The sequence below is a fragment of the Diabrotica undecimpunctata genome, unplaced genomic scaffold (genome assembly GCF_040954645.1).
Source record: "Diabrotica undecimpunctata isolate CICGRU unplaced genomic scaffold, icDiaUnde3 ctg00000258.1, whole genome shotgun sequence".
Classification (NCBI taxonomy): Eukaryota; Metazoa; Arthropoda; class Insecta; order Coleoptera; family Chrysomelidae; genus Diabrotica; species Diabrotica undecimpunctata.
In genome coordinates, this window is record NW_027311911.1 from 506,004 (window position 1) to 532,874 (window position 26,871).

Below are 26,871 nucleotides of genomic sequence, written 5' to 3' on the forward strand. Positions count from 1 at the left end.
TTAAGGTGTCGTAAGCTGCAAATTGCTGCTTAGATTGACAAATACCACTCCTCATAACTGATATCTTTCGTACCCATCTTTGCTGTGTTGGACAAGATTTAGTATTTGTGACGTACATGATCTTCCCTGTCTGTAGCAACTTTTGTCTTTTAATTTGAGTTTTTCTTCTGTTTTACCTCTTGAGGAGTATTTTGTAAAGCAAAATAAATATATTGACCAATAGCTTTTGTGGTCGTTGGAGTTTTTGCCAGGTTTAAGCAAGGCAACAACTTTGTCTTTGCTTTGTTTGTCTGCAGACTTTGGATATCAGTAACTGTTGTATTTTTGTTCCAAATTTTATAATAAGCTTTGTGCTCAGATCTTCAGTCAGTGCCGTACTATTCTTTATTATATACGTAGATAGTGGATCCAAGCTGAACATCGTTAAAAGGTTCCTTCACCTGACTGGTTTTGTCCTCTCTCATTTTAAGTTTTTCTTTGCTTCTTTGCCGGCAGAGATAACACTTTCACATTTATTATGTGATTTTCAGCGATCAGCTTAATATCAAATACACTATTTTTTGCCCTCTATGTATTTTCTGCACTAGAAATACGTCACATTTGTGGTAAGCGCATATGTCTGATAAGGTTAAGTAAAGTAAAGTGTCTTTATCTCTAGATATGCCCTTAATATTTATAGACATAATTAGAATAATTGATCCTAAAAAGGACCGATTTGACAAAAATCATATTGAACGGGTGATTCTGATTAGCCGATTAATTAATTATTTATTACCCAGGGTACAACTGATTCTTCTTCTTCAAGTGCCATCTCCGCAGCGGAGGTCGGCAATCATCATAGCTATTCGGACTGTTGAGACGGCTGCTCTGAAAAGTTCATTTGATGTACATCCGTATCACCCTCTCAGGTTGCGCAGCCATGACATTCTACGCCTCCCTATGCTTCTCTTTCCTTGGATCTTTCCCTGCATAATCAGTTGGAGCAAGGTGTATTTCTCTCCACGTGTAATATGTCCGAGATATTCTAATTTTCTTGTTTTTTCTTGTTTTTTTTTTAAATTTAAACTGATTTCAGATTATCAGATTATACAACTGATTACGGTGGTCTTATTTGTACTCAAATTTTCGTAAAGGCTTCTCTTTTGAACCCCATAAGAAATGGCTAATTAACTTTTCATTACAAATAATTTTACATACTCGACGATATTTCGAATCAGATTTGTATAGTAATAACTATAGTTAATATGGAGTCTCTTTGTGAAAAGTAAATAAGTTTGTAATATCGGTTACAACTCATATATGAATGATAAGGACATAAACGGTTAAAATAAGTGCACAGAATTTTAACTAAATATATCGGCGCCATTGTTCAGGAGATGGATTTATCCCAGCGATTAAAGGTTACATGTATATTCCAGGTTCTATTTACGTATTTGCATTACTAAAAAAGTATATTTAAAATAAAAGCCTTAAGATATCTTTAGATTCTATGGAATTTAGAATCTATGGAAATTAGCAAATTAAAAAATACAGACATAATTCTGAATGACCAAATTGAGACAAACAGTTGTCTCAAGTATTATTTATATTGTAAAGGTCATCGTCATAGTATAGTCAGAACGCAACAAGGTTCTATTGGCTTTTCTGCTTTTTGTCTCCTCATTCCTATTGAAAACTTAGCCACGTAAATAACGTTTTAAAAATATATGTCAATATTTCTGAAGTGCCTTTCCTAAGATAACTTTTATTAAGCCTAGTTCGTTTGACTATATGTAATGGATTTGATAGTTCCCAACAGATAAGTATTGATTGATTGATTGTAGGTTGGATAGCAGTTGGTTGTACAGGCATGTGTTGATAAATATGATGGGTCGGTAGGTAGTCCCATTATTCCTAAATCTGACCATATGTTACCTCCCCTGTTGATTCGTGAACGTCCTAAGGGCATTTTTTCTCTCGGGGAATTCTCCCAGTTTAACTTGGCAATGCAGTTATTAGAAAGCCTTTGGATATAGCCAGCGTAACTTTGGCGTTGAGATTTAGTCTCTTGTATGACGTTGCTATCTTTATATATCTGTTAGACCTTGGCATTAGTTCCGGTTCGGTATTGGTTAGTATTCGGACCTTTGTAAGTTGGAAAATAATTCTGATAACTTTTTTAGTAATCCTGATCTAATTAATACCTAAGTTTTACTTATATTGTTTTGTCAGCGTTCTCGTCACATTTTCAGTCAATAGCACTGGTTTAATCACTTTTTTATATATCCTGAGTTTAGGGATTTGTATTAGACTTCTGGATTTAAAAGTGTTATGTGGGTTATATTTACATTAGTTAGCTACCTGAATATTCCATTTTATTTCTTATGTGACAGCGTTATCTACGATACCTAAAACGCTGCAATCTTTTAAAATTATATGGGTTTATTGTTACGTTATGCCCTACTCTACGTCCTCTCTCTTGTATGTTAAAGAAAATTTATTTAGTTTTCTCATTACTTACTATCAGACCGTTTTTTACTGCTAATAGTGTTATTTTATAGCATTCTAATATTTAATCTATGGATTAAATCCGGATAGTAAATAGATATTTTTCACTTTCTCGGAGAAATAATATTCTAACATACAAAATGCTATTAAATTGCTAAAACCTTTCTTGAATATTATATTTACTTATGAGGGACAGCAGCAATATCAGTACCATAATAAGGCGTATAGTCCTGGACTGGCTAATCGTCGGATAATTGGAAGCATGAGTGTAGCAGTTTTAATGTTTTCGGGACTGCTACCTGGTATCGGGGAGCAGAGATATCAGTACCAAGTTAGTGCATATAGGAATTGTTAATTGAACTTTATTATTATTAAACAGCACTATATTTCCTAGTAAAATCGTCATGACTTTACAGTTAGACAAATTTTCGAACGTTGGTTATGGAAACATTATATACATACCACCGGATTCCCTAGATCGACATTCAGCAAAATCCTTTTAATAATGATACGGGAGTAAAAATATAAACATTTGGGAGCTTACATCAACAAAGGATTAGATTAAGACTAAGAAATCAGGGTATGAATAGAAATGGCAAGGGCAGCGTTCTGAAAATTCAAGCAATTGTTCTGTGACAAAAATCTAAATACTGCGCTGATACTGAGGTTTGTTGAATGTTACGTCTGGTCTCAACTATTGTACAGAGTAGAAATATAGACGGTAAAAGTGCAAGTAGTTAAGAAGCTTCAAGCCTTTGAATTTTGGATATACCGGAGAATGTTGAGAATTCCATGGACTGCCAGGGTCACCAATGAGGAAGTGCTGAGAACGATGGGTCGAGACAAAAAATGGTTGAGAACAATAAAAGTACGCAGGACTGCATACCTGAGACACATACTAAGGAATATAAAGTCTTCTGCAGGCCATCATGCAGAAACTTGACTGTAGACGAATTATTTCACGTTGCAAAAGACAGAGATACTTTTAGAAATGTGGTCGCCAACCTCCGTTAATGGGGACGGCATAGGAAGAAGAATGATACGCCAAACAAAAAAAAACAGAGATGAAGATAGGCGCCAACAAACTCTGTGTTATAAAACAGTTGAATAAAATACAGATTCTCGATTCAAATATTCAAAAATTTAATGAACAGCGTACTAAAATAGAAATAACGTCTATTTAAAATGCAATTCATTAATGGCTCAAGGTACAAAGCAGTCCTAGCATCTGCTAATGATATTGATCTTATAAGAAACACTCTCCCGTCCGCAAACGACATCTTCAACAAAGTGAAGAGAGCACGAAAAATGTTTCACTTAAAATCAACAATATAAAAACCAAATACAAGCAAATCAACAGAAGAAAGCAATTTAATACATCTAGATAAAATATTAAAGTCAACAACTATAATTTCGAAAGTATGGAACACTTTAAATATCTTAGATTAATAATCACGGTTAATAATAATGTCACTAAAGAAATACAAAGCATAATTCACTTCAGACCTATTTTAAAACATGAATGTTTTTTAAAACAATAAGACCGAACATATTATATTATGTAATAATTGTAATAGATATGTTGGCTAGAATCAAATTACCATAAAGTCACCGAAATATTTTATCTGAGTAATGACTCACTACTGATTGCTACGTTACGTTATACGATACATTTATAGTTAAAAGCGAAATTATTAGGTGTTATGCCATGTATATGTGTATCTATAAAGTATTATAGTAAGATATTGAATTTCCTACATTTAAAAATCGAAATATTGAAATTAGACGGTAAAAAATTATAATTTTAAGATTGATTTATAAATTATTATAATTTAAATTTTACTACTTTGTGAAACAAATATTGTACATCAAAAAACGTAGCAATCGAAACATCGGAACGTACATTTATATATTAAATTTTTCAGTGTCAATGCATTAAAAAAATACTAATAAATAAAAATGGACACTTCCAAGCATCCAAGGATTCCAAAATGTCATTTTCCAAGCTTATAACAGACACTAACTTAAGTTTAAAAATAATTAAAGCAAGTAATATAAATTACCAACATAAAATATTTAACTACATTAACCAAGTATTTGTGAAATTTCGGGATGACTTAATTGATTGATATTTAAATAAATTTCAAGTTCCAAAACGTACCTGCTGTAAAATTTAAAAATCTACGACTAATCAAATTATTGGCAACATCGAAGGAGTTTAGTTGTGTGCGCAAAGAAATGTATACGGATCCCAAAAGTGTTTCAACCTATTACGGAGTCCACTTAATCCGACGTGTTGGTCGGAGTCCACATACAGCGCTACCCAGATAATAATATACACGGTGTATATTCGCCTGGAGTTGCAGAGTTCGCCAAAGCACAAGATAAAGATGGCAGAACATGTAATCGATAAAGACCATATTATGGATTTTGATAACATTAAAATTTTATGTAGTGAAAGTAATAAATTTAAAAGGACTTTTTTGGAAATGGTTTGTATTAGCAAAAATGATAATAGTTTAAACAAAAGATCAGAAATTCAAAATTTAAGCAAAATTTATAATTATATTCTTTCTTTATGATTTATATATAAAACTTGTAAAATGTCATATTTAATTCTCCATATATCTGTCACATTCTTTCAGACATCTGTCAACGGTGAATAAATCTTCTTCTTTTTGTTACCAAACAAAAAAGAATGTTTAAACGAAATTTTACTTTTGGCAATATAATTGTCAAAAATAAAAATTTTATGTTGGCATTTATGACATTGGGGCTATTTGTAATTGGTTGCTATTTGAACTTATTTATAAATTCAATTATTTTTATATTAAAAAAAAATGTTTTCAAAATTATAAAAATTTTCGGATAAACATTTATTAGATTAAAACATTTTTGTATTAAATATTTTGAAGATGTAAGCAGTAATTTTTACTTACCAAACTAATTTTTATTTGGTAAGTTAACAAAAATTGTTTTTTCTTTTTAGTTCAACCTTGTAAGTATTTTGTCTTTTTTAGCTCTTGATAATAATTGTAAACACAATTGAAAGCTCGAGAATAAAAAAATAGTTAACCAATAGCCCTTTTGTTGACTCCAACCCATCCAAAACAGTTATATATTTGTTCCAAAACGAGTCACATGTACTTCTTTTTTCTTATATATATATATATATATATATATATATATATATATATATATATATATATATATATATATATATATATATATATATATATATATATATATATATATATAAATATATATATATATATATATATATTTATAAAAATTAAAATATCTAATCCCTTACTAATGGATCATCTAATAAATCCAACCATTAGACTAGTTTTCAGATAGTCACGAATACTTTAAACTAATAAAACCCTAAAAACGTTTGGAGTTTCTGGGCAATGGACATTAAAAAAAAAAGAAACAAGGCAATTAAAGTGATTAATAGTAACCCAAGCCAAGAACTTTCGACCGTTTCTTTACTTCAATACTTTTATAACACCAAACTGGAACGATAGATTTTATCTATGCTGATGCTATTATATTTGTTGACCAGAGAAGATGTGTCAAAGATAGAAAAAAAATTATCGGCAGCAGAAGAAGATCTAACAGTGTACTATACCAATAACTTTCTAAAGCCTTTAAAAACCCAAGTATGGACTTAACTCATAAACAACGAGTATGATAGGAAATAGTTAAACATAACATGGAAAGAACAGCTATTAGATTACTGCAAGGAATAAAAATATCTCGTGGTAATACTGGATTGAGTTCTTATATTTTGAAAGTCCCTGCCAAGATACAAAAGCCAAAAATTTCTGAAGAAACAACATAATTCGAAAGTTAACTGAAACAAGTAAATAATGTATTATTTTTATTATTATTAGCAGAAATATTATATTCTATTATTACGATGTAAAGTGACAAGCAAGCAAATATTTTTTTACGCGCCGCCAATGATTGATTTCAAAATTTTTGAAAACTCACAATTGACACGTGATTTCGGCTATGTTTGACCAGTTACGACGCGTGATTTTGGATGAAGAATTTAATTTTTGTTTGCTAGACTATAAATGTATGTCATAAAATATTAGACGCTAATTATTTTTCATCTGCTTTTAGCTGCGCTTTATAACAGAAACTGTTTTAAATTAAGAAACGAGCTTAATATAAACATGCTTTGTGGAGTTGTTCCAGCTTGGTTACCTTGGAATCTAACTAAAATCGAAGAGTGGATGTTCTACGCATATCAAACAATATATGTAACTCTGTTCATTACACCAGGTAGTATAAATAAAACGAAATCTATTTAAACCTAATTTTACTATAAAAATGTTGTTCTGAAGCTATTTTCTTGTTGCATCTTAAAGTAATTACTATTTTAATGGGAACAAGCTAACAAGCCATAATTGAAGTTTAAAATAAGTTTATTATAAAGATGTTATTTACAATTAGATGGAAATATTATAGTTGGTATAGTCGCCTCGTATTTCGGTGAGACTGTGTAAAAATATATTTATCTGTAATAAAAGCAGCCAATAAAAATTAAAATAAAAGTACTCTACCAGGAGTAGTTATTAACTGCAAAATTATCAATAGCTGAGACGTATAATAATACAAAGTTTTAATATTCTTATCGATATTTACATTCAGATGTGCCTGGTATTATGTTTGAAAATATGGGCAGTCGCCCAGATAAAGTTATCATCGAATTGTTGATCAGTCCACGTGAACTAAGAGCCAATGGAAACATCGGATATCGCTATTATGACAAAATACAATACGTTATCTTGTATCGGCAAACTTAAGCATCCTTTGAGTAAGATAACAATATTTGCTTGAGCGATCGAAACCATAAAGTAGTTTATCCGAAAAAATCTCGTTTCGACCGGACCTGATATGATACTCATGATACCGTGAAAAAAAGTTGGACAAATAATAACAAAAAGTGTTCTAATCCAGTACCGCCCAATAAAGGACAAAATTCTAATTTTACACTGCGGTGTAGAAAATGGATGCATCGACGATGTATTATTAATATCTGCAAAAAAACTTAAAGACGTAAATCTAGATTACCATGAGGATATGGAGGGTTCAATTTGTGAATCGTGGTTTGAACCCAGTTTGGCTCCAATGGCTCAAAAATGGGTACCGAAACGTTGAGTTTTCAATTCTCAACGCGGTTCTTCCCGAGAACTTAGTAATTTTCATATATTATATGTATATATATATATATATACATATAATATATATATATATATATATATATATATATATATATATATTTGTAATATATTTATATATATATATATATACATCTAGCGGTTAATGTAAGCTCCGTTCTAAAACGGTATTATACTAACTCCAGGCGAATATACACCGTGTATATTATTATCTGGGTAGCGCTTTATGTGGACTCCGACCAACACGTCGGATTAAGTGGACTCCGTAAGGCGCTGGTTTCTCTGAACAGACGTAAGCCGCGGCCGTCGACGTTTGGACGTTGTAGCTAACGTCCACACGTCGTCGGTAACGGTTGAGTGGTTTCTCTAGATTTAGTCAGTTTGCTGGTAGATATCAATAGGTATAGACGTCGATTATTAGGTTAGATTAAAAATACAAAGGACTTTATAAATAATGAAAATGATAATGAAAAAAATGTTGATGAAACTGTTACTTGAAGAAGAGGAAGATATTGAACTAATAATTAGAAGTTTAAAGACAAGAAGACAGACTCATAATATATTTAAAAATAGAGAGAATGAAGGGACATTTAGTAACTTAATTCATACGCATCTTAAATGTGATAACGAAAAATTTATACAATATTTTCGGCTATCACAAAAACAGTTTAAAACAGTGCTAAATTTAGTTGAACGGGACCTTTCGGTAAAATCAACCAATAGATATCCACAACCTATTTCACCTTCTCAAAAGTTAGCAGTGACATTGAGGTAAGTTATTTTTTAGCAATATATAGGACCAAATTGTGAATTTAAATTTTAGTAGTAATTTCACAAGAAAATATTCAAAACCACTACACTGACAGTGGCTAAGCTTGTTATTAAAATGTCCGTCGAGTATTTTTTAAAAATATCGTCAATATAGTGTTTTTAAATATTTCTTAATTATCATATATATGCATGTTGAACGATAAAACTTTATTTTACGTCATATAATATTACAGTTAACATTAAAACTAATATTTACATACTCTTGTCAAATAACTTGAAAACTAAATTTGCGTAAGTAACCAACTATCACATGAGTCACTTGATTGCATTGCTATTTCTGACGACGCCGACGTTGATGGAAATGATGATGTCGCAGTAGTACGCCACTGTTCGTTGTGCATTTTCAGTTCCATCTCTGTTACTATTTTGCAAACTTGTAGCCTAGTTTCAGCAATAATATGTGGTGGAAAGTTTGAAACCGTATCAGCCATGGATTCGAAAAATTTATGTATGGCAGATTTTTCTGGAACAGTTTCTGTCTGAGTTAAAAATTTTTGAAACAACTGATCATTAACTTGCTGCCTCTTTTCCAAAATACTGATTAAATTTTCATGAGACGTTTTTAATTTTTTTCTTGAGGGAGTGAATGGTTGTTGATTATTATCTAATCGAGACGTTTTAGCAATTTTTTGATCACTTGTACTTTTTTGAGTCTCTAATAGATCTGGAGACTCCTCTACACTGTCTTCCGTCCTCGGTGTACCTTCTCCAGTCTCTGGTTCTTTTAAATTAGTGTTCAAATCTGCAAGAAGTTCCACGCCTACTTCTTCTTCTTCGTTGATGTCAGTTCTTCTCTGTGATTGAACTTGGGTAAGAAACGTTAATTGGGACATATACTCCCATGTACGGTTGTTTCTTGCCTGGCCTGTACCAGTGTCAGTCTTTTTTTTTTTTCATATAATGGTCCCTAATATGCTTCCATCTTTTTTTGACATCTGCAACTAAAGATATATCTATATAGTGTTATGATTTGAAATAAATTATGGATTAGTTTCTAAATATAGTTTTTTTTACAGGTTTTTGGCCACTGGAGAAAGTCTTCGATCACTAGCATTTCAGTTTCGTATCTCTCACTGTCACATATCAAAAATATTGGAAAACACATTAAAAGCGATGTGTAAACACATGAAACCCCTACATTTACCAAAATTAACAAGAAGCAAATTGGAAGTTGTTGCCAAAGAGTTTTTAGATAAATGGAATTTTCCCAATTGCTGTGGTGCTTTAGACGGCAAACATTGTCGTATAAAATGTCCATCGAACAGTGGATCCTTATTCTACAATTACAAACAGTTTTTTTTCATTGTTTTGTTAGCCTTAGTAGATGCAAATTGTAAATTCCTCTATGTTGATATTGGATCTTATGGAAAAGAGGGAGATAGTGGTATTTTTTCTAAATCAAAATTAGGAAAACAGATTGAAAATGGGACATTTCCCTTTCCGAATGACGCAAAATTGCCCGGATCAAATATCTTTCTTCCACATTTTCTAATAGGAGACGGAGGATTCAAATTGTTACCTCGCCTTATGAAACCATATCCTAACGCTCAAAGTGAAATAGATACAGAAAAACGACAATACAACTACCGGTTGAGTAGGGCCCGAAGAACAGTTGAAAGTGCGTTTGGAATGCTATCAAACACTTTTCGAGTATTCCATACGCCGATAATGCTTAAACCAAGCACAATTGATTATGTAATACTTGCTACTTGCTGTTTGCATAATATGTTAATAGATGACAAAACCGAAAACATTCATATTAACAGCAATACCAATAACGGCGTTCCCAATAATTTAATTTCTTTGAAACGGAATGGTGGAACTGCTGTTGTAGCAGCAATGCACTTAAGAAACGAATTAAAAGATTACTTGTGTTCGCCATCTGGAAGGGTCACTTGGCAGTCTCACGTTGTATAATTGTTATAATTACAAATTATGTTTAAATTAATTATTACATTATTTGTATGTATACCTATGTAATATAAATATATTTTTTGTAACATAAAATAATAAAAAAACACTTACCTGGAATTTTAAGTATTTGAGCAATCTCCTCCCAAACTTTATGTTTTAAAATATTATTTTTGTAATTAATATGAGCGGCATCATACAAAATTGAATGGCTTCGCACTAATTCAATTAACAATTCATCTTGTTCTTTTTTCATTTTGCTTTCGTCCGTCATAACGTCCACCCGCTGCAATGCTTCGAAACCATATGAACCGACACACCCAGCGGGTAGACGCCAACCGTCGACGCTAGCCGTGACCGCTGGCGTGTCTGAGAAACCAAGTGCATACACTTTTAGGCGTAGCATTCAAACGTTGACGGCGGCCGTTGTCCGTCGCCGCTGACGTGTGTTCAGAGAAACCAGCGCCTAATAGGTTAAAACACTTTTGGGATCCATGTACATTTCTTTGCGTACACAACTAAACTCCTCCGATGTTGCCAATAATTTGATTAGTCGTAGATTTTTAAATTTTACAGCAGGTACGTTTTGGATCTTCAAATTTATTTAAATATCAATTAATTTAGTCATCGAGAAATTTCACAAATACGTACTTGGTTATTGTAGTTAAATATTTTATGGTGGTAATTTATATTACTTGCTTTAATTATAGATAAACTTAAATTAGTGTCTATTATAAACTTTGAAAAGGCAAGGGTCCATTTTTATGTACTAGTATGTTTTTTAATGCATTGGCACTGAAACATTTATTATATTATAAATGTACGTTCCGATGTTTCGATTGCTACAGTTTATGACGAATAAAATATTTGTTTCATGAAGTAATAAAATTTGAATTATAACAATTTATAAATCATTCTTAAAATTCCAATTTTTTACTGTCTAATTTCAGTATTTCGATTTTTAAATGTAGGGAATTCAATATCCTATATACTATATTTTAGATACACATAAACACATAGATACACTTATGGCAGATACTAAAAGAAGAAATATGTCGGTACCTTAGTGTACCTTGATTCTCGGCAACATATCTATTACAATTACATATAATATGTTCGGTCTTATTGTTTTAAATGCTTTGTGATTGTACAAGCTATCGTTATTTCAACTTTAAATAATTGGGTTTTTGTATCTTTCACTGTCAGGCATATCAAAATTTAATATTTAATTTAGAAGTAAATGTATATATAATATTCTTTTTTTTGTCATTTGGTTTAAACATAGATCACTTATATTCTTCTTGCTTATTTATTTTTATTCGTAATACTTATTAACGTACTTAATAACGTACCCGTTTTTGCAAAAAGCAACAACGGGTACAAAAGATATCGGGTATCAGGGGTGGTATTTGTCAATCTAAATGCCACTTACGACATATTAAATTAGAGGACATTTCTCCAAAACTGTATGACATCGCCTTAGATAAAAACATCACGTGTTTTATCCGCGTATATCTACAGAACAGAAAATTTTTCGTATCATTCAATGGTAAGATGAAGAACGCAGATGAATGGTCTCGCTTGGGGTAGCGTAATGGCACCTACACTGTATTACATTTACACAAATGATTAACCGATACCAGTAGATACTAGGACTTTCATGTAGACGATACATTGCACAACCAAAACTTTTGTTGCTGAAGTGAAAAAAAATATAAATGATGCCTTAAATATAATAAAAATAAACTACGAATTAATTTTAAGCCAAACCCCGAAAAATCTTAGGAGCGCTCCTTTAATTTGTCTAAGACAGGCGCTTTCACAAAACTGAATATCTAATCTAATATAAATCTAATATAATCTATAATCAAATAAAAATACCTTTTTTTTTTAAACGCATCTACCACGCAGAGGCATTAGCGTATTTAGATTAATGTTACACTTGATACAAATAGTGTATATATATTAGTTTACAATTAATAATAATAATATGTATGTGTATTACAATGTATGTTTTAAATCTTATGAAGAAGTTGACAGTCTTTAAGATAAGATATTATTCTTTGGGTATCTGTATTTTCTTCTAGGGCAGTTGGGTATGCTATATTTGAGTCGTTCACTGTTATATTTAGGACACTGTATTAAAAAATGTTTTACCGTTAGAACATGGTTGCACACTTCACAAACTGGTTTATTTTTGCGCTGTAGTAAATAGCCATGAGTAAGTCGTGTCTGGCCGATACGGAGACGGGTGTCATCAGGTGCCACCAATCACGCACCTCGATGTGCATCGCCCTTCCTTGTGGAACTTATAATTAAATTTAATTGGTTGAGAAATGAAAAAGTTTCATATAAAAGTTAATTTATCTTTAAATATGGGACATTTTCGGATCTCAAGTCAGTATGGTTTTACCCGTCTAGGGTAGCTCCCTAGAGCACTTTGCTCGAAGGGCTCTGCGAATTTTCTAAGACTCTGAAGCTGAGTTTTTTTCTTCTTAGAAAACCTGTGTTTTATTTCTACAAAAGTAAATAAACCATAAAGGCATTGTCTTTTTCAAGACAATGCCACAATAAGGGCGTACCGGCTAACTACGCAATATTGCAACATATTGCGCAATAGTTTGAGACATTAATAAACATGGAAACTTGCACCAAGATGCTATCGACTTTTCATACGTTTATTAATTACACCGGAGACGACACGGGTAAGCATCACATGCTCTCTTCTGTCTTTTACTTTTGGTTTCCAAAGATATGGATATTTGTTAACTTCGTATAGCCTTAATGGAGTGTTGTTCCAAGTTTGTTGCCATTTTTGAATTATTTTTTGTTTTAAGTATGATTTTAAATCGTTTTGTACCATTATGTTACTTTCTTCGGACATCAGGTTAGTTGGTGCGTTTTTAGCTAGTTTATCTACAACTTCGTTACCTTCAATTCTGACATGAGAAGGCACCCATAAAAAATGAACTTGGATATTCTTATTTGAAATGTTTTAAAGTTCTTTTTTAATAAGAAGTAGAAGGGGGTTGTCTTTTTAGAATTGCGAATAATTCAGCCGAAAAGATGGTTGTAATTGACGACAATTTGAAACTAACTGAGATAGGTTTGTTAGACTGATGTCGATAGCCGGAATAGATATTGTCCGTGGCGCAGGGTTGCGGATTGAGGAGGTATCATAAGTTTTTGGAAATTGAAAATTTAATTTGGATAAGTATGAGCGTATACGAAAGTAAAAAGGATGATCAATTTGATGTGTTTGAAAATTTATTTGTAAATCGATCAGCAAAAACGTTATGCAGAACTGGATTATTTCGGTTTCATGACACCGCTGCTGCATATGTTAGGCTTATCGGAAAATATGAATTTTACTACAACGAAATATAAACAATTTATGAAAATTTGATGATTTGAAGGAAAAAAATGTCAAATTAGGCTAGAGCAATAACTCAAACAAAAGAATCAAGTGGAAATAATGTCGAATTAATTTGAAAAATTATAATACCAACATAAAAACAAAAATAAAAGAGGCTCTTTGAGAAAGAAAAATAGACACACTTTATTAAAAGAGGTAAAAGTAAAATGCTAAGAAAAAAATGCTTAGATAAAATGAAGACCTAAAAGTCCGCCGGAGGGTTTGAAACAGATGTGAAAGAGGTCAAAAACCAAATCAAAGAATTGATTGAGATTAAGTACATCCCTAGAGAAGAATGAATAACATATCTCAGATAAATAAACGGAACAACAGAAACTGAGTATACACTTGTAACTCCAGAAATATCATTAAATTAATTAACGCAAATCGTACGAACTGAAATACAAGAATTCATCACACAGTTAAAAAATAGAACCCCCACGAAAAAAATACAGTAGAGTATAACTACTTTTGTACTCTAGCATTATGGTAAGAAGTTAAAAATATAAATACCTACATAATTATATTACCGAAAAGTTAATAAAAACTTCTGTTCATTAGCGGCAAGAGAAAGCGTATATCAGAATGTATTATGAAAAATTTTGTTAATAATACAGTATGCAATATAATATAATGACAAGAATACTTTTATATCTTTTCTTATGGCATATTTTTAAAACAAAGCTTCTATACTAGCATTGTATTACTTTTTCCCTCTACAGTAAAATGCTGAGGTGAGCGTCACGGAACTAGCGCCACAAGATGGCGTCGTGAAGGGTAGCTTCATAGAATAGCGGCTCTTGGCATCGATTCACTACTCTTGATCAATTCGTTTTTAGTCATCATATATTTACTCTAAAAATAACTAACAAAATATAGACATTAAATGAGAAGTAAAAATTAAAAGAATAATATGTCACTAAAAGACTTGATTTGTAACGATTATCAAAATTTAATAAAAGTCATAAATGTCATCCGGTTAATAACAACATTAAATCGTCTGTCAATAAAAAATGTGAAGAACAATTGGACAACACATAGTTTGGATTTAGAGGTGGATTGGGAACAAAAGAGGAATTGTGCGCAATGGTGGTACTATTACAAAAATGAAGAGATTATAATGAAAGCGTATTCTTATCTAATATAGATTTTCAAAAGTATTTGACACAGTTCAACCTGGTAAGCCCATACATGCATTAAGACACATAAACCTAGATACCAAGATATTAATTTAATAAAAAATCTACTAAAATCAAACAGCGGTCATGCGGGTGAAAGATGAGACAAATCAAGCAGAAATTCAAAAAGGAGTCAGCCAGAGATGTTTGTTGTGATGTGAAATGTCACCACAATTATTTAATGTGTACTCCCAACTACTATTTTAGGAGACACTATGGTAAAGAAGTAAGGAATGGAGTGAGCATCATTAATAATAAAAAATTTGCATACTAAACCCCAATTATGACAGAAAATATAGATGATTTACAAAGTCTTATATAAATCATTAACAGATAAAGCAAAAAGATAGGACTAAACTAAACAGATAAAAGTCAATGTTTACAAATAAGAAATTGAGTATGGTTATTAGATTGAGATCGTCGAATTTTATGTATGGTTGCAACTGCTCTATGGGGTAGAAGCTTGGACCCTGAAAGCCAAATCTGTAAACAAATTAAAGGCATTCGAAATGTGGCTATATAGGCGTATTCTTAAAATTCCTTGGACTGTAAAAGTCTCAAACGAATTGTCTATCTGGACATCGTATCTGGGCCAATTAGTTCCAAACGATAAATACTCTCTTCTACGCGTCATCATGCAAGGAAGAGTAGAGGGAAGAAAAGTCTTGGGAAGAAAGACAAAATCTTTAAATCTCAAAAAGAATATCTAAAGTCAAATTTAACACGATTTCAAGCCTTGTAGTGAAATTTTGTTTCTTATTACAATACCGGATCCTGGAAAATTTTAAATACATTAAATTAAATCTCTTGTAAATTATAAAGCCTATTCTTAGATTAAAATAACAGACTTCTTAGTATTATGATATGTAGTATTGTGATAATGTATAGGTGTCAGTATTCTTTTAAAAGAGATTTATAGATTGGTATATAAATTTCAGGGTCATGTTTCATACGGTTTTATCTTTCATACAAACATTAAAAACCTTAAAAAGTTTCATTTTACATACAATTAGCACGTTGGCTCTGAAAATGACCTATAAATATGCATTGTTAAAAATCGTATAGATTTATCAATTTAAAATGTTCTTTGTCGTCTTGATTATTTATCTCAATTCGTTCCTAATTAAGCACATGTTGTCCACAAGGTACCTCTCTCATTTTTTAATTACTACTTTTTTTTACCTTTTTGCCATAGTTTTCCTCATTTTCTTTATTCATATCGATTTCACTCATAACGAATATTGGGTAGTTTATTGTTTCATGAAACTTTCTCCTTATATGTCCGTATCATACAAGTTGTCTAGTTATTATAGTGTATATAATGTCGTATGTTAATTCCATTCTATTTAACAACAAAATACTAAAAACTTTGTTTTCAAAACTTTCACCAAATTAATTGTATCTTATCACTACAGCTGTTTCGGCAGAGTGCCTTTCTCAAGTCTCAAGTTTCTCGAATCCATCAATCATCTATTGTATTTCTTATCAAGATTTTGAAGCAGCTGTACTCCATTAGTCCATTTTTGTTGCTTTTTGTCACTGTTTCTTTTTTTTTTATTTATTTTCATCATTACGTAGCGCTACAACATTGAGTGGGTCTTCGCTAACTACAACTTTTTTCCAAGTTGATCGATTTTCCACGAATCTTCAATGAAATGTTAATTTTCTAAGATATAATTGCATGTTTTCTCTCCATTGTATACTGAGACACCAAGTGGCATTCTTCTGTGCTAAGTTTCTTCCATACCAGTTTTACAAGTTTGACATCTTGGCGTCTATGCATGTGTCCGATATACCTTAAGCGATTTATTTTCCTGAACAATATCGTTATAAGAGCTTTCTTTATTCAGTATATGTTCTTATTCTATACGGATTTGTAGTGATATAATAATGAGGTTAAAAAATTTTAGAAGAATTATGCTCTGTATTTCTTTAGTGACATTATTATTAACCGTGATTATTGATCTAAGATATTTAAAGTATTCCATACTTTCGAAATTGAAGTTGTTGACTTTATTATTTTATCTAGATGTATTGAATTGCTCTCTTCTTTTGATTCCCTTGTATTTGGTTTTTATTTTGTTGATTTTAAGTGAAACATTTTTCGTACTCTCTTCACTTTGTTAATGTCGTTTGCGGACGGGAGAGAGTTTCTTATGAAATCAATATCATTAGCATATGCTAGGAGTGCTTTGTACCTTGGTCCATTAATGGATTGCATCTTAAATATGCGTTATTTCTATTTTAGTAAGCTGTTCATAAATTTTTTGAATATTTAAATCGAGAATCTGTATTTATTCGACTGTTTTATAACACAGTTTCTTGGCGCCTATTTTAATCTCTGTTTTTTTGGTTCGGTTATCATTATTACAAAGATTTTTCGGGATATCGACATAGGGAACTCGATGGTATGTCCTTAACGTTTCCATAACCAACGTTCGAATATTTGTCTTACTGTAAAGTCATGACGATTTTACTAGGAAATATAGTGCTATTTAATAATATTAAAGTTCAAGCAACAATTCCTATATGCCTTAACTTGGTACTGATATCTCTGCTCCCCGATCCCAGTTAGCAGTCAAGAAAACATTAAAACTGCTACACTCATGTTTCCTATTATCCAACGATTAGCCAGTCCAGGACTATACGCCTTATTATAGTACTGATATTGCTTCTGCCCCTCATAAGTGAATCCCCCTCATCCATTGTATTTCTTATACTTTCATTTCAATCCCTTCCAATCAAGATTTTGAAGCAGCTTTGCTCCATTAGTCCATTTTTGTTGCTTTTTGTCACTGTTTCTCCTTTCTCTTTATCATCATTGTTACGTAGCGCTATAACATTGGGTGAGTCTTCGCTAACTTTTCTCCAGTTGGTCGATTTTCCACGAATCTGTAATCAAACGAAATGTTAATTTTTTGAGATATGATTGGAAGTTTTCTCTCCATTGCATACTGAGACGCCCAAGTGGCATTCTTCTGTGCTAACTTCCTTCCATACCAGTTTTACAAGTTTGACATCTTGACGTCTATGCATGTTTCCGATCTACCTTAAGCGATTTATTTTCCTGAACAATATCGGTATAAGAGCTTTCTTTATTCAGTATATGTTCTTATTCTATACGGATTGGTAAGCGATATGATAATGAGGTTAAAACATTTTTTTTATTATTTTTCTTTCATATATTCGTAGTTCTTTCCTATTTTGTCCATGATTCGCATCCATGTATTAAAATAGGTCTAAAGTTTGAATTATGCTCTGTGATTCTTTAGTGGCATTATTGAAGTTATATTTCTATAGGCACGGTCGGCGTTGGAAATTTGCACGGGAGTGAATCTGTGAAACCATTACATATGTAAGATAATGAGTAAGATAGAGACATAAGATATATTTTCTCTCTCTTCCTACTTCGGGAATAAAAATGTTCCTTTTGTATATATATTTAATATTATAAATATATTATATTATATTATATAATGTTATATACTTATATAATATAATATATATTAATATTATTATTTATGTGATATGTTTTGTATTATTTATTAAATGTTCATAATTATTTTAGGCTTTTGCATTTCAAAATAATCACTGAATGACAGACAACTATCAATTTTGAAATCCGTTAGTATCATGTCTAATTGGCAAATCTTTTACGTGTTTGGTTCATACGCTGGTGTACGTGAGTTCGAATCCCAATATGAATTTCCTTTTTTATTTTTGAAATATTTAAAAACCTCACGTTAATGTTATTAAATATATGTAATATACGCAAAAATGCTAAATTTTAAAATTAAATGAAAATTTACAACATAATCCGAGTTGTTGGTTTTTTATTTTTATCTTCGTAAAGTAAGTTATGTATATCGGCAGTTTTAAATACTTATGAATATTGCATTTTAATTTGTATTGTATTATTATATTGAATTATGTTGCTGTGTATTGTATTGTAATTTTTATATTAATAACAAAATAAACAATGCATTTTACTGCAGAGTATGCGTAAAAAAATTTTTTTGCATTCAACTCCTTTTATACATATATGAAAATAAAAATATATATTTTCATTAAAATATTGATACAATCCTTCATTTACTATTACAGGTCAAATGTTTATATACAGCAAACGATGCACCATATACCTATATACCTAATTATTTTTCTCTTTCTGCTCTCTCTTACCTATAGCATTAAATATGTAATGATTGTGCAGATTGACTCCCATATAAATTTGTAACGGCGAACGCGTGTATAGAACTATAACTTCTACCGGCAGTCCCACTGGACTGCCACACCCGTTTTTTTTATTAACCACGATTATTTATGTAAGATATTTAAAGTGTTCCATATTTTCAAAATTGTAGTTATTAACTTTAATATTTTATCGAGATTTATTGAATTGGTCTCTTTTGTTGATTCGCTTGTATTTGGTTTTCATTTCGTTGATTTTAAGTGAAACATTTTTCGTGCTGTCTTCACTTTATTGAAGTTTTTGGACGGAAGAGTTTCTTATTAGAGTTATGAGATATATATCATTAGCATATGCTAGGAGTGCTTTGTCCCTGGGGCCGTTAATGGAGTACTTCTTAAATAGGCGTTATTTCTATTTTAGTAAGCTGTTCATTAATTTTTTGACTATTTGAATTGAGAATCTGTATTTTATTCGACTGTTTTATAACACAGAGTTTCTTGGAGCATATTTTCATCTTTGGTTTCCCGTATCATTATTACAGGGATTTTGCTGGATATCGACATAGTGAACCCGGTGGTATGTACATGATGTTTTCATAACCAACGTTCAAAAATTTTTCTTACTGTAAATTCATGATTATTTTACTAGGGAATATATTGTTGTTCAATAATAATAAAGTTCAGGCAATAATTCCTATATTCTCGGTATATAACTCGGTAATGATAATTCTGCTCCCCGATACCAGGTAGTAGTCCCGAAAACATTAAAACTGCTACACTCATGCTTCTTATTATCCAACAATTAGCCAGTCCAGAACTATACGCATTATTATGGTACTGATATTGCTGCTGCTCCTCATAAGTGACCTCATAAGTGAATATGCAAGGAAGGTTTTGACAATTTAATAGGATTTTTATGTTAGAATATCTGAGAAAGTAAAGAATATCTATTTGCTATCCGGATTTAATCCATAAATTAAATAATAAAATGCTATAAAATAATGCTAGTAGCAACAAAAAAAGCGGTCTAATAGTCACTAATGAGAAAATCAAATAAATGTTCTTTAACATACAAAAGAGAGGATCTAGATTAGGGCATAACGGAACAATAAAGCCATATAATTTTGAAAGATTGCAGCGTCTTAGATATCGTAGGTAACGTTGTTACATAAGAAATAAAAGGAAATATTCAGGTAGCTAACTGATGTATATGTATATATAACCCTCTTTTAAATCCAGAAGTCTAATTCGAATCCATAAAATTAGGGTATATAAAATAGTGAGCAAACCAGTGCTAATATGTGGAGACGTGAGGAGAACGTATTAATTAGACCAGGATTGCTAGAAAAGCCATCAGAGGTATTTTCCGACTTACAGAGGTCCGAGTACTAACCAATACCGAACAGAACTAATTCCAAGATCAAACACATATATAAAGATAGCAACGTCGTACAAGAAACTAAATCTCAATGCTAAAGTTGCGCTGGCTTTATCCAAAGACTATAATAACTGCATTTCCATGTTAAATTGGGAGGATGCCCCAAGAGAAAAACATATGGTCAGATTTAGGAATAATGAGACTATCTACCGACCCATTATATTTATCAACACCTGCCATCCTACCTACAATCAATACTTATCTGTTGTGGACTACCAAATCAATTACATATAATCAAACGAACTAGGCTTAAAAAAATTATCCTAGAAAAGGCACTTCAGAAATATTGACATAAATTTTAAAAACGCCATTTACGTGGCTGTATTTTCAAAAAGGCAATAGAATCTTGTTGCGTTCTGACTATACGATGACGATGATCTTTATATAGAAAATATAGAAAATAAAAGCAAGAGAACTATAATTATGAAACGACAAGATTACGAAATGAAAAGATTATATAAATCCCTTATATTTACACAGACTGGTTTACAAAAGGTAACCGAATGAGCATAAAAACACAGCTGTTTTAAAAACTTAATATTATTAGACGAATTTAGGATCAATTTCACTCAAAATATGATATGCTAAAATATGATATGACAGAAAAAAAGGCAATGACTTTTACAGCTGATTGCCACATAAATATCAATGTAAATATGATAATTGAAATATGAAATCCAAATATGATGATTTTGCCACAGCATATGAATATTGTCTCGTACTGTTATATAGCAATTTGTTGTCACATTTTAACCTGTTTATTTACTTATTATCCATATATGAGTTGTAAACCGATATTACAAGCTCATTGACTTTTCACAAAGAGACTATATAAGTACAGTTATTACTAAACAAATCTGACTCGAAATATCGTCTATAAGTAACAGTATGCAAAATTTAAATTTTTATGGAGTTCAAAGTAAAAGCCTTCACGAAATTTGAAGTTACAATAAGACCACCGCAATCGAGCGTACTCTGGATAATGAATAATTATTTAATCGGTTAATTCTTCAATCACCCGTTCAATATGATGTTTGTCAAATCGGTCCTATTTAGGACCAACTATTCTACTTATGTCTATAAATAGTAAGGACATATCTACAGATACACACACTCTACTTTACTTAAGCTAATCAGACATATACGCTTAACACAAATGTGACGTATTTCTACTGCAGGAAGCAAATAGAGGGCCAAACCTAGGGTATTTGGTATTAAGCTAATCGCTGAAAATAACGAAATAAACATAATAAATGCCGGCAAAGAAGCAAAGAAAAACTTAAAATAAGAGAGGACAAAATCAGTCAGCTGAGGAAACCTTTCAACGATGTTGAGTTTGGATCCACTATCCACGTATATTATGAACAATATTACGGCTCCTGACTGAGGATCTAAACACAAAACTAATTATAAAATTTGGACAAAAAAATACTACAGTGGCTAATATCCAAAGTCTGTAGACAAGCAAAGTAAAGACAAAGTTGTTGCCTTGCTTAAACCTGACAAAAACCCCAACGACCACAAAAGCTATCGGCCAATATATCTATTTATTTTTTCACCTATACACAATACTTCTGCATATGATCCTTAATATAAACCGATAATAGAAGGAAAACTTAAATTTAAAGATAAAAGTGGCTATATATGACAGGGTAGATCATGTTCGTCACACATACTAAATCTTGCCCAACACAACGAAGACGGATATAAAAAATATCAGACATGAGGAGTGGTATTGGTCAATCTAAATTCTGCTTACGACACCTTAAATTAAAGGACATTTCTCCAAAATCTATGTGATATCCCCTTAGGTAATAGAACAACAGAAGATTTTCCGTATCACTCAATGGTAAGAAAAGATGAAGATTGAAAACGTAGAAGAAAGGTCTCCTTTGGGGTACCGTAATGGCACCTACACTGTATAACATTTACACAACCCATTCCAGTAAATACTAGGACTTTTATTATGTAGACGATACATCTATTGTTGCAGAACCACAAACTTTTGTTGCTGAAGTGGAGAAAGATCTAAATTATACCTTAAACACAATAAAAATAGATTATAAATTAATTTTAAGCCAAACCCTGGAAAAAGTCAGGTGTGCTCCTTCAATGTCCCTAACAGAGACGCTTTTACAAATTTGAACATATACCTGAACCAATAGTGTCATGAAATCATTAAACACACTTTGTAATTTACAGAACTTTGTTTAAAACTAAATGCAAACTAGAACCAGAAAAATAGTATTCTCCGCGAACTTGTCAGCTAAAAACGGGAAGCACATCCTTTCACTCTTAAAACGTAGACGCTTAAACTCTATGCTTCTGCTGCCAAATATACCTAGCTTGTATGGGTGACATCAATACATACTTGACACGTAGATTTAGCTATAAATTAGTCAGCCATATTAAGCGGATATTAAGACTCTCATCCATACATAAGCTCTACAATATTGTAGTTATCAATCCACCTAATATTCGAAGATAAGTAGCTAGAGAACAAAAGAAACAAAGTCTAGATTCGTAACATTCACTCCTCGAATAACAACCCATTTTATGACTAGAATCGAGGAAAAACTGGCTAGATCAACACATCTGCAAGATATACAAAAAAAAATAAGCTGCTTCTCGCCATCTGAACCCTCAAAAGAAACTTCCTTATGGTAGTTATCTTCCTTAAATCTGCCAGGAAGACTCTTGCCTGCAAACAGCGGTTAACCTGTGTGAATCTGGGGTGATAAAAGATTCATTACACTTTCTTCGTTGACTTTGCCATTCAAATCGCTCTTTTCTGAAGGGACAAGGTTTATTTATTTAAACTCAACATGTAAAGTACAGTCAGTAAGCTATTACTTATAAAGATCATTGCAAATTTAACACTAGCTTCACTTATATTGACTACATATTACCCCTAAATAGGAGATAAAACATTCAGAAGTATCTAATAGGTATGGGTGAAGTGGTATAATTCTTGTTAGATAAATTAAGCATTCTTCCCTTTTTTGTGCACTACTATCCATTTTTACACAAAAATATCTATTTAAGCAAATAAATATTTATTTTGAGATAACCTTCTATCCAGAATTATATGTAGTACACAGATAAAACCAGAAATAAAATAATAAAAATCTGTATACAAGATATCATAAAACATTGGATGAAATAAAAAAAGTTCTTACTTATCGAATTCTTAAATAAAACGTATGAAGACATACTCACGTTAACAAAATACATTAGGAAATTTCCGCATATGAAAAAAATCCAATTTGGTAACGAAATCCTTTTGTATCTATAAAGCTATTTTTAGAAAAGCACGTACCTACCAAAAACAGGTAGTTAATAGTATACATATCTGTTACACACTGTAATGCGTATGAACGATAACAAAAATAAGGAGTCCATATCAACCGTTCAGACTATACGCGAGAAGTATACAGCTTAATGGCAGAGTTGCCAAACTATCAGAGCTTACTTAAACCGATATACCTATGGTTCCAATATACAGTGAAAAAGATCTGAACGACCCCTATAAGATATACACGTGAACTATGCAATATACATTCATGATACAGGGGTACTTAAGGGCTCCAGAAAATTTTTAAAAATTATGAAACTATACATGTTGACGAATCGACAGAGCCAATATTATGGAATGGTCAAGTGAGCTCCGTATATCGGTGTCCAGTTGACCACGGAGCTCACTTGAACCTGAATTTTAACATGGGCGGAGTCCACTTTATGCCGTAGATATATATATATATATATATATATATATATATATATATATATATATATATATATATATATATATATATATATATATGTATATATATATATATATATATATATATATATATATACTGTTTTTAATAAAACTTAGAGGTCGCTGGTTAAATGATATTAGAGATAATAATGAAGAAAAAATGCAATATTTTGTGTATAGAATAGACATGAAAAGATGGATATGCTAATAAAGAACTAAGTAAGAATAAAATATGAATTGACAAATACGCGGCGGTCATATTTTGACCATAGGACATTACTGGATGCCATCTTAAACTGTGTTTAGATTGACAACGCGTACAATTCTATCTTAGAGTAGGGAATTCTACTCGTCACGTTGACGAGTAGAATTCCCTACTCTAAGAATTCCATCAATTAGAAAAGAATAGCGTCGAATTAGTAGAATTTTTCGACCTAATAAACTAGAAAGACTGTCTCAAACACAATACCGTTGGCCCTTTTTCCTATAAGAATTCCGAGAGGGTCGAAAAACAAGAAGAAGAACAGCGTCGAAATCTCAGCATGGTGTCGCATTTCAGAAGAAAGTTGTCAATGATAGATGGGAAGTAATGATGTTTTGACGAGCTCCACGGTGGGAAAATGCCAGTTTGGTGCAAATTGTATCAATTGTACCGGTGATAAAACACGACTAACACAATCAGAGAGGTTTTGATTAGACGGCATATAATGCCGAGTAGAGTGTGGTACAGTCTGTCCCAAACACTTCTTTCAGTGCGTCACTAATTTTGACATAATATAGGATTTTAAGAATGTCGAGAATTATTGCGAATTATTTGAATTATTGTCATTTTAGTTAAATTTGACAGTTGCAGGATCGTAATCCCTCTTTCTCTAATTGAAAATAATTTAATAATTTTAATATATTAAGTCTTTGTTCTTTCTCGATATATCTCGGCATATTTAAAATATTTTTATGACAATAAATACAAAATTAAATTTTCACTGTAAAATGTCTGATAATACTAACCTGGAATGACAATTATTTTATCAGTTGACGTGAAAGTACTGTCAAGATCGAGACCTTCTGCGTCAAATTATATTTATGTGCATCATCGATTGGATATCTATTTAGCGTATTCTAGACTCCAACCAATTATACTTCCGTAAGTAGAATTAGCTTTACGATAAATAATTTTCAAAGTTCTATGTATAATAATCACAGACTCACGTTTTTTTCTGTCACTTCGAGCTTAATGTGTTAGAGAGAATTCGATCAACTATGACGCACTGAAAGAAGGGTTTGGGACGAACTATATCAGTTCTTGTATGTATTTAATACGATTGACAATTTATGGGTAGAAAAATTAGCTCAAAGGACCGCAATCGTCGAGTCAGATCAAATATCGGAAGATCGGAAGGAGAACCCTTTGACAAAGGTGACTAGATCTGCCAGCAATATAGCTGCCAAGAGTTCCAATCTTGTCAAGTCAGAGCGAGCATGAAAATTGGACGAGACTGGTTGACAAAAGTGACTAGATCAGTCAGCAGTATAGCTGTCAAGAGCTCCGATCTTGTGATAAATGTTCTTGTATAGAAATAATACCAGAAATGTAACAAATTCCATCATCCCACGATACATTAAAGTACCACAACGGTTGTAAAAGACGTTTTACTAACAATAAGACATGAAAAAAGAATAAAAACAAGAGGATAGCAACAAAAATACGACTAATTTACAAACGAATAGCCCGCTTTGTACAAGATTTGTCAAAGGGACGAGAAGAATAAGAAAAGTAAGTCGTAGGATTCCATTTTAGGCCCAGTACCGTAAAAATGGAAGGTTTCTCTTTGTAAGCAAAGAACATGTCAAAATATCTAAGCCAAAGCCTTGAAAATAAATGAAGATGGTTGCTGACGTTGTCGATTTGTCTAGCGAAAAATCATCGAGCTTTAAAAGCCAAGAGAGTGCTCACTTCAAAAGGTGAGTAGTATCAACGAGAATCTCTTGTAGCGTGATTCTGACAAAAGGCCGTCGAGATGGCTGCTGGTCCATTGTCTAGCGAAAAACCATCGAGCTTTAAAAGCTAAGTGAGTGCTAACTGCAGAAGGTGAGTAGATCAAAGAGAATCAGTTGTAGCGTGTTTCTGACGGAAGGCCGTCAAGATGGTTGCTGGCCCATTTCCTAGCGGAAAACCATCAAGCTTTAAAAGCTAAGCGAGTTCTCACTGCAGAAGGTGAGTAGATCAAAGAGAATCACTTGTATCGTGATGCTGACGGAAGGCCGTCGAGATGGCTGCTGGCCCATTGTCTAGCGGAAAACCATTGAGCTTTAAAAACTAAGCGAGTTCTCACTGCAGAAGGTGAGTAGATCAAAGAGAATCACTTGTATCGTGATGCTGACGGAAGGCCGTCGAGATGGCTGCTGGCCTATTGTCTAGCGAAAAACCATCGAGCTTTAAAAGCCAAGAGAGTGCTCACTTC